Here is a 10,419-nt window from a genome sequence, read left to right on the forward strand (position 1 = left end):
CATCCCAGACAAGGGCCACGTCCTGACCAGGGCAACCCCACTGGTGATACCATCTCTCCAGAAAGCTGGGCAGCTTGCGCCGTGTGGGTTCCGGTGTCACAGTGGGCAGCAGTGATCCTCATGGCAGCTAGCGCCTTGGGCGGCTGGCATTGCAGCTGCACAATCCACATGTCCCCTGAACTGTCTTCCTAGTGAGGGAGTCTCCGTGTGTCTCCACGCAGCACTCTGGCCTTTGAGAAACAGGCATTATGGGGCACAGAAGCCCCTGACTGCCCCAGGCTGGAAGGGTTCAGGCCTGCTGGTCGGCAGCAAAGATCACAGCAAGGCCACAGCTTTGCTGGGCTTGTCTGCTTTCCTAGAGCACCTGGGCGGAGCTGAGAGTAGGGCTTGATCCTTGCTGGGTGCTAAAAGCCCCATTGAGGGGCCTATCTATCAGTCTGTAGGAGAGCCCTGGATTTTTTTCAAATACAGTGGGAAGGCCAAAGAGGAGGAAGAATAAACCAAATTCCAGCTTAATTTAGATTAAACATTAACTAAGCAAAAATATGCCAAAAGCTTTGTGCGTCAGACACGCTTGTGACTTCAATGGAACACAGTGTCATGATTCAGGCTGAAGGCTGTTCTTGCCCCACCAGGATTTTAAGATCCAGTAGAACTCCAAAATGCAAGGGCAGTTGTTCAATGGAAGGAAAGCTGGCAATATCGGGTGCAAGGTGCTGGTGGCTACAGACCCAGACATTTCCGCTGGGAGTGAGGGACACTTTGAGTTACCTGGGTCAAGCCTCAGTTGCCTTTATAACCTCAATACCCACATTTGAGTTTCATTTCATCCTGGATCTTATGAAAAGTATGATTTTTAGCTATAAAAATACCTGCAAGAAATGCTACATAGTTTGGACTCTAGAGATGCAGGAGGGACTGTAATACAGACGCAGCATGAAAACAAAAAACGGATGACAATCCGTTAGAAGCAGAGAGTCTTGAACGTGCTGACAATGTCCCAGTCCCTCTGAGAAGGGCCTGTGCATATTGTGGTTGTTTCTTCTTTGCCTCATATTTGCATCAGCTGTTGCTGGAATCAGGCAGAATGGGCCTGCCTGCTGCTCCTGGGGGACCCTGCCCAGCAGGGCTCTGAGCTCTACCCCCTGATTGTGCACTTCCCACAGAGCTTCCCAGCCCTTGGATGGGATGCTGGTTCCTCCAAGTCACCCTCCAGGTCTTCCCCGGATTCTGTCTTTGCGCAGCATGACCCTTAGGCAGAATTTGCCACTTCTGTGCAGGGTGGGGGAAGGAGTAAATTATTTGACCTTGGGAAGGTCTCACTAGCCCTTGGCCTTTTTATACACTAAGCTCTGGGCCATTGCCTTACCCTTTGGGGGTTGGAGTCGCCCAGTCCCTCTTGAACGGCTCTGTTGCCTCCACTGGTTATATTCTGATACTCTTTATCCAGCTTGCCCCAATCTCACTGCCCAACCTTTGGTAATCATAATTTATGTTCACATAGACTATTTTTAACTTCCACATACAGTGGTTGTTTTTCTATGTCTAATTTATTTCTCTTAACAGAAAGGACATGTGCCTGTAGGATTGTTTTAGGCTGTGTGTCAGTGTTGAGATCTTGCTCTGTAAAAAAAAGAATCTTAAATGTTAATTCAACATTTAAAAACACAGATTGTTTTTAAAAATCATCAGGAGTTTTTTCCATCTGTCCTAGCCTAACCCAGTCTAGGTATTCTAACATCTCAGTTTTAAGAAAATGATGAATGATTTTACTGCCTTCTAACAGGTTGCGATCCACAGCGTTAAAGTCCTCCTGGGTCATCTTCCATGTAAAGAACAGCCTCCTGTTTCCCCTTTACCTCTGTGTAGCACACAATATCCATTTGTAGGAAATGTGTTGGTAAGATGGCATCGTTCTGGGCTAACAAAGGCTGGGCGTGAAGGCAACGGCTAGAGGGAGGATCCGGTGCCGGTCCCGCCTTGGGAAGAGCGACACGCCGTGTGCCTACCATGTCCAGAGCTCTCCTGTCCTCCCCTCGGTTTGCGGCCTCACCTGGCGCCGGCCAGGGCAGCTGCCCTTGTCCCTTGCCCGCAGAGCTGGTGTGGCATTCTCTGCTGTCTTCACCAGCGGCTGGGCAGCAAATGCTTCCAGTCCCTCCGAGCCTCAGCGCTCTGCCACCTCATGTTTTCTGGAAAAATATATATTTTTTTCTTTTAGTGCTACTTTTTTGTCTAGGCCAGCAATATTTTCTGAAAAGAGATTTTATTCAGGGTAAGCCTGTGTAGAATAAAAAAATCAGGCAATTTAAAAAGATAGATATTGCCTTCTCAAATCGATAACTTAAACAGATAAGATGTGAGTTGTACACATATATTTTTTTAAAGCAATTACCATCTGCCTGATAGAGGAGAATAACTCTGTAGGAATTGAAGTTTATTATGTGGTTTTTATAATTAGGATGCCTCAGAACAGAATAATATCCTGATCAGAATTCATGGGGAACATCTTCCAATATTTTCTTTTTATTTTCCAACTCATTATGTAAACAGCACTCTGCTTCTCGGCTGGAGAAATTTGGGCTGCACATGCCGCCTTGCCGGGCACAGCATTGGGAAGAGAGTTATGGTTTCTAACCAGTTTTGAGAGCTGGCGGAGCTGGGTTCCTTGTCATCCCGGTCACCCTTTGTGCTCACAGCTGGTGCACCTGTTGAGCCGTCTGCTGCCACCACAACACCTGGGCCAACCTGGGCTCCTGGAGCGGCAGTGGGACCAGTCCCTGTCCCAGTGTTCCCTTCTGCCTGCCTCCGGCCTTGGAAAACCCTCCTTTCTGCAAGTAGAGATTGCTTCCTGTCCCTGGGGCGCTGGCTCACCTTCCCCGGTTCCCATTGGTTCCTCAGGAATGCCAGTTCTTCATTAACCGAGCATGCAGTGGGGGTGGGATGCTGTGGTCCCCTCCCCCTCCCCCTGTGTGCTAGACACGTATGTGTGATCTCCCCTGTGGTAAATGAGTGGGGTCCCCACTGCTGGGGTCCAGGCATGCTTGTGTGTATGTCTGGAAGCTGGGACCTCAAGGTGGTGTTGGGCTGGTGGAGTCTCTAAGAGGTGGAGACTGCCTGGATGTGAGGAGGCGCTGGGCCAGCCCGCACTCAAAGATTCCTGTTGCTTTCCTGAGGGAATGCTGGTGGCTAGCAAGCAGGCTGAGCCACACCCATGATCTCCTTGCTGTGGGCTGTGGGTTGGGGACTGGGGCCCCCAGCTGGGCTAGAGGCTCAGAGCTGCGCTGGAGAGTGGGATTCATCCAGAGAAAAACCAAAATGCAAGCTCCTAAACCAAGGCATGCATGGACCAACAGCCAGAAGTGTGAGAAACGACCCCTAGTAAAACACCCAGCAGTGAGAACCCCCCACCCCAATCAGGTTAGGATGAGGCTTAGGGGATGGAGCCTGCGACAGAGCCCGACTGAATATTAGGGAATGGAATTTCCAGCAGAGCTCATGCACCAGCTCTGTGCCCATTTTACGAAACATTGGATGTGTCTTGAGACCAGGTGCATGAGGGGAGTATGTGTGCCTCGTGGTAGTTTTATTATAATGACATTATAATAAGCTAGAGGTCATGGGGGACATATCCCGCAGCCATGTTGGATATTTCCAGCTTGCTCTGGTTCCAAGGTCACGACATTGTGAAAAGCAGAGGGCTTGCTGGTACCGGGGAGGCGGGCCTGCCCTGCGCAGAAAGGGAGGCTTGGGCTGCACAGATGGGGAAGGAGCTTGGATGGTACACAGGAGGGTACTTGCTGTGTGAGCCAGGCCAGGCTGTCATGCAGGCTGGCTGCAGCTGTCCTGTGACAGGTCAGCCGTGGCTGTCAGAATGCAGATGGCCTGAGCTGCCAGTCACAGCCCCGTGCTGTCTCCAGGGTCAGCAAGGAGCTGTCAGCCGTCAGCCTGTGCTGTTTCGTGGGTCAGCCAGGAGTGGGCACACCTCAGCTAACTGACCCCCGCCCGCTGTGTCCCCACAGTGCCTTCTTCCTGGGCTGTTTAATTTCTGCTTCCCCACGAATGGTGTGGTCACACAACCAGGGGCCCTCACCAGAGGCTGAGCAGGTGGGGCCTGGGCTTCAAAGTCCCCAGATCTGAGTTCAATGAATCCCTTTTCTTTATCAGGTGTCTGGAGTCAGGTGTTCTGTGAGCCAAGCACTGGGTGGACCACAGACCTCCTGAAGTCTAAGCACTGAAATCCCAAATCCTAATATCTCGGCCTGTGGCTGCGTTTGGAGGCAGGGACTGATGAAGGTCGTAGGGGGAAGACGCCAACCCACTGACTGGTGTTCTGTAAGAAGAGGAGGCTTGTCTGTTCCCTGTGTGTGCCTGGTACACCGCCGGCCAGGGACAGGCCTGGAAGGCCGCAGAGCTCAGGCTGATGGCAGCGTCCCGACCCCGCGTGGGAGGTGTCGGGCTGGGACCCACAGGCCCTTCCGCATCTCTGCGCCTCCAGCCCGGGAAGCTCTCCAAGGCGATGCAGGAGCAGTGATGAGCCAGCTCTGGCTCGGAACCCGAGCGGGCTATTTTTAAAAGGAGTACACAGAAAAGCTCTGCGGTGACATCAAGGGGGGTGTGAGAGCAGGCAGAGGGACGTGCCTCGTGACGGTGTCCGGCGTCACCGAGGCTAAGGTTATGAGGATACAAGGGAGGCTGATCTGTTCAAGGCCCAGGAGCTGCTGACGTTTACAAAAGAGTAAGCATTGTAAGTGTGCCAATTTGAAAAAAGTATTGAAATATTCAGATCTAAAGACAGTGTTAAACTAGAAATAGATCCCTGCTGACAGTCTTGTGAAAATGCCAGAAAACCCATCCTGGTCTTAGGGAGTTTCCAGAAACGTTGCCTGAGGCTAGCTGACTTATCCCGGAGGTGCCCACCTCTCCTTCCCTCTCCAGACACATCTGGGAAAGTCCATGGTTCATTCCAGCTAATTTTGTTTTTGAGCAAACACCAGAATGTCAGATCAATTGAACCAGCAGTTGTGGAACACAAGACAGACTGTTGAATGTAAGAGAGCCTGGAGGGTGGCTGTCCAGGGTCATCACTGGCCCAGAGAGCCTGCTTGCCCATGACAATGGCTTTGACCACATGTAGCCTTAGCTCACGTGAACGTTCTGTGTGTACTTAGTACAATTTTCCTTGGACCTTCACCTGCCATAGGCCTGTTAAGATAACTTGTTTTTAAAAGGTTAAGATTAAATGCGTCTTAGTCACAATATGGTCCACCTTCGAAGAGTATAGATGTGGGGCCAGAAGCAGTGTTGTGGTAGGCTAAGCCTTTGTTTGTGGTGCCAGCATCCCATATGGGCATCAGTTCGAATCCCAGCTGCTCCGCTGTGACTCATTCCCTGCTTAAGGCAGTGGAGAATGGCCCACTTTCTTGGGCACCTGCACCCATGTGAGAAACCCAAAACAAACTCTGAGTTCCTGGCTTCATGCCAGCCTAGCTCCAGCCACTATGGCTGTTTGGGAAGTGGACCAGGAGATGGAAGGCCTCTCTCTCCCTCTCAGGAGCTCTGACTTTCAAATAAAAGAAACAAACTCTTAACAACAAACAAACAAACAAAGTCCTATAGCCAGGGCCTTTTCCGCACAGGGTAGGAAGAGGCAAGGAGCTCCAGTCCTGCCTCGAGTTCCCAGGAGTGTGACAGCACCGCCACACCACAGACAGTCCTGTTCCAAGCCACTCCTGTTTGTCAGCTCTCACCTGCTTCCTACCCTTCCCAAGCTGGGCTCTGCCGCTTCCTGCTTCGTTTCTTCCCGAGTCCTGGAGGGAAGTTAGTGAGGATGGCGACTGCTCTGCTTTGCTGTGCTTTTCCCTGTTCATATCAAGCAATGGATTCTACTAACTCAAAGAGAACGGGAAAGAGCTGCATCTTCACTTCCCAGAAGCAGCACCCATCACTCATGCTCCCTCTCATTTGAGGAAGTCCAAGGTGGCTTCATCCCTGCTCTGTCCTGTCCCTTCCTTCAAGCCACATGAGGTTTACCCATTCCTCTTCCCTCCTCTCCATGTCGGTTGAATGTGGCAGACTAGAACCCCACTCCAGGGATCACAGGGGCTCCCCGATGCTGCACCTGCGCCAGTGTGGGACTGTCTTGGAGATGCCTGGCTCATTAACCAGAACGTCTAGGGTGATGTTTGGATGTGGGTAACCTGAGGATAACCCCAGATGCAGAGGCCCACCGAGCTGACTTCTTAGGTGACAAACAGACCTCAGAGGACAGCCCTGGGGACCTCGGGGAGAGGGCAGAGTATCTCAGTGGTGCCCCTGAGGTCTGCTTCTGGTACTACTATGCTTGTTGCTGCAAGTTGTGGGAGCCTCCTTCATGGACCTGTGGACTAGGAGGTCAGTGAGCAGGGTGGGCGTTTTGAGAGGGTCCCTCTCCCCAGAGGCAGCTAGTTGAGCACAGGCTTCAGCCTCGTCCTGTCACTCAGAGCATGCCTGGTTCCATCCCTACCTCGGCCCTGCCGCCCCTTGAGCACAGGGTGGCAGCTCTTCCCCAGGGCTGCGGATTTGTTCATAATTTCCACGAGGGACTTCCATGCTTCCACATGTCCTGGAGCCTCATGACAATCTCCTCTCCATGTTGAAAATCACTCCCCACAATGATTGCCACAACTGGCAGAAGAGACCAGAAAGGCAAAAGCAGACACCCCCCCTTCCAAGAATCGCCCCGGCCCCTCCCCCGACAGGCCTCAGCACCCTTCCCCCTGTTAGTGTAGCTGCCCCCTTACCCACTTCCCTGGGCCTGTGTCCGTGGCTTCTCTGCCCCCAGTAGGTGGCTGCTGCCCACTGTTGGGACACAGAGGAAGGCAGCATTGTTGATGCTCAGCTTTTGTTTTATTATTTTCCTCATGACGCCAAGTAGATAAAAGACTCCATTTGGGGGCTTCTTTCCCCTCTGATGGAGTCCCCCTGAAGGGGGTAAAGGCTTCACTTCTTCCCTTAAAGGAAGAGCTTTATGTAGACTCTGAATGCAAATGTGGATGTGGCCATGGACAGAAGGCGGAGCCCTGCCCAGCACGTAGCAGGGGCACACCTGTCAATCTTCTCCGATCACAGCCAGTTGTTAGCCTACATGTTTCAGTACAGAGTAAAAGCACAGAAAGAATGGGGTACCTAGTGATTCGGCTCAACAAACAGCAGGGATGTTAACCACTCTCCTTGTCCAGGTGGGATTCCTGATTCACAGCCTGCGATGCTGGGCAGAGGTGTCGGTCCTGGGCAGCCCTCTCTGGGCAAACATTCCACTGCTGACAGGAACTCAGCGGTAACACTGACACCAGTTCTCCGAGTCGGTTTGTAATGAAGTGGCTGTGTACCTCACCATCTGAGTGGGCTGGGACTTGCCGTGGAAGGTGATTCAGAAGCACAAGAGAGGCTCTGCACACCGCCTAACGGTGCACCACTGTGTGCCTTGAGAGCCGGTGGGCACCAGGTAGACACCCGGTGGGGAGGAAGTCTAGGAACAAGTCCAGGAACAAGGAACAAGCAAAGCCTTGCTCCCTTGGGCTGAGTGGGACTCTGGCACCTCCTCTTGGCTGTTGGTGGCCCCGGGTCTTGGTGCCCCCAGGCTTGCAGTTGGCTCTGTTGCCACAGGAGCCTCTTTCTGGCGTGTCTGACTTCTCACCATCGTGGCAGGGCTCAGTCTCATGTTTCCACTTTCATACAGTGACACTGGCAAAGACCCCCTTCCTAAACAAAGCCATGCTCACACAGTGCTGGGGCTAAGACTTCAGTGTATCTTTCTGGGAGGCACAACTGGCACGGTGGCCAGCAGAGGAGGGACTGTGTTCAGCCCCAGAGGAGCAGCAGGGTCCCCGGCTCTGTGAGCTGTCCACTCCTGCCAGCTCTCCCCAGCCCAGCTCCCGTTTGCACAGTGCTTCATTTGGGGAGATGCTATGATGTCAGTGGCTGGATTTAAATGGACAGAGTTGAACTGTCTTGCTCTGAGGGGCAAAGCACAGTTTGTTCTCCAAGTCAAGTTCTGCCCAGTGGATCAGGGGAACTGGGTCAAGGTGAGTGGAAGCAATGAGGATAGCAAGCGATGACTCCACAGGGGGTTTGACTCCAGCCACCTGCTTCAGTCAGGGCTAGGGACTTGAGACGCCCCTGAGGTCTGCTTGTTTGATGTCCTGGGGGGCTGCCTGCTGCCTGGGGCGGTTGTCCTCATTGACATTCACTGTGAGTTCCCTTTGGAGTAGTGGGTGCCACATCACCTGCTGCGAAGGGGAGGAATTCTACAGTGAACAGAAAAAAAAACACCAGATGCAGGATCCCTGGTTCTGTATTAACTGGATTTATGAGCAGACCTGAAGGTTGCACTGCCTCTGAGTTAAGAGTGCAGACCCAAGGAAGGCAGCTTCTGTGATATTGGGAGAGTCTCTGGGGGTTCCAGATGCTGCTCAGGGGAGAGGTTGGGTGCAGCCGGGTCTCTGAGAAAGCCAGAGCTCACAGAGGTCGCATGCAAGCACAGGAGATGATATGAAATTGTCAAGTGCCAAGCTGGGAAGGCATGTGATTTGGGAAGCCTGGGGGATTGAGGCTCCTCTCCTTCGGCTGACATTGTATTTGTCGGGCAAATGTCTGGGCTCTGGCCGTGGTTGCTGATGGAGGACATGTCACAGTGTGCCAAGGTGACAAGCCAGAATCCAAAAGAGCATCCATCTTACGGGGGGACCTCATTGGTTATTTACGCAGCCTTGTGAGAAGATGGATTGTTCAATTTTGTGGAGTGCCGCCTGGAGAGTTAATGATTACTGATTTTTGTTTCTGCTTTTTCCTGTATACTTTGTTTGAAGTGGACTCCTTCGGTCCCCCTAATGTGCTTCTTTGCACACGTTTGCCCCTCCCGATGGGCCCAAGAGGACGAATGTGCACTTTGGAAACATCACAGGTAGAAGCTAAACCTTGGGATCTGCTGGTGGCTTTGCCCTTACCCTGTGCCTCTCTTTGCCTTTGTCCCCAGAGGTATTCCAGGAGATGTGTGGGGCACTACACAGACAGCACAGGCCAGACCCTGTGCTGGGATGAAATCTGGTCCCTTTGAGCAGAGTTTCATCTACTTGGAGTCCAGGAGAGCTTCCTGGTGGGCAGAGAGCAGAACTGTGAGAAGCTTCTAGACAAGGATGTCTGAGGCAGCGCTGTGGCACAGCAACTTGAGCACATCGGAGTGCTGGCAGCTTATGCTGGGCATTGGCTCGGCTTCTGCTCCAGCTCCCAGAGCATGTGCCCTGGCCAAGCAGCGGGTAATTGCTAGCTGCCTGGGTCCCTGCTTCCTGTGTGGGAGACCCAGATGGAGTTCCTGGCTCCTGCCATTGGCCTGGCTCAACCCAAGCCATTGTAGCCATTTGGGGAATAAATCAGCAGATGTAAGACTCTTTCTCTTTTAAAATAGATAAATACTTTAAAAAAAAAAGCGCATGATTGTTTTAGAAACGGAATCAGCTCTGACTTTACCCTGGGTGATTTCGATCTACAGGGAAACTGGTTATGCTAAAATGCAATTTGAGATTATTCATGTTGAAGATTTTCAGAAAATTGCCCTAATCAAGGATTCTCTTGCTTACAAACAGGGAGCAGTAAGGCGCCTGGGGGAGGGGGAGAGAAAGCTTCCTCGTGTGTCATAGAGAAGCCGGGCTGCCGGAGAGGAGGTCATCTCTTGGGAGGCGAAATGTCCTGGAATGGGTTTCCCCCAGGGACCTGCTACTCGCTCAGAACAGGGTGAGGTTAGAGCCAAGGGCTCAGTGTTTACGTTAGCCAAGAGGACCATGTGACTGAGACACAGGTTCTCCCAGGCTACCTAGGAGAGACACTTTGAAACCATGGGCATTCTAAGGGAGCTCCCACCCCATTCCAACCTCAGATAATTTGGGGAGAGGAAGGAGTCTACCCATCTGGGAATAGGACACATGTGAATGTCTGAATCCTACGTTGATGGCACACTAGGGTTACCTGGGAAATAATGGTTAAGAATAAACCCTAAACAAAGAAGGGGGGACCTGCAGATGGCACCCTGGATTGGTGGGTGTACAGCTAGAGCAGAGAACCTTATTGTAGCACCTGGAGGGTGTAAGTTAATCGTTGACCAGCAATACGTTCTCCCAGAGCCACTGGGGAGGCATAAACACTGCAAAAGGCCACACCATCTCCTGTCAGCTGGGACCAAATGAGCACCGTGCCAGCATTGACTTTAATGAACTACCAGGGCTCCAGACCAGGGACTCTCACACTGGGAATGTGTGGGAGCCAGCTGGAGGGTGTGTTCTCTTCACAGTGGCTAGCAGGTTTGGAGGGGTTGGCGTTTCATGTTTTGGCAGGGTACTGGTCTTCCTGGTGGTATGGTCCCAGGATGCCCTCAGAGAATCATGGTTA

Source organism: Ochotona princeps, chromosome 23 (genome assembly GCF_030435755.1).
Source record: "Ochotona princeps isolate mOchPri1 chromosome 23, mOchPri1.hap1, whole genome shotgun sequence".
In the NCBI taxonomy this organism is placed as follows: Eukaryota; Metazoa; Chordata; class Mammalia; order Lagomorpha; family Ochotonidae; genus Ochotona; species Ochotona princeps.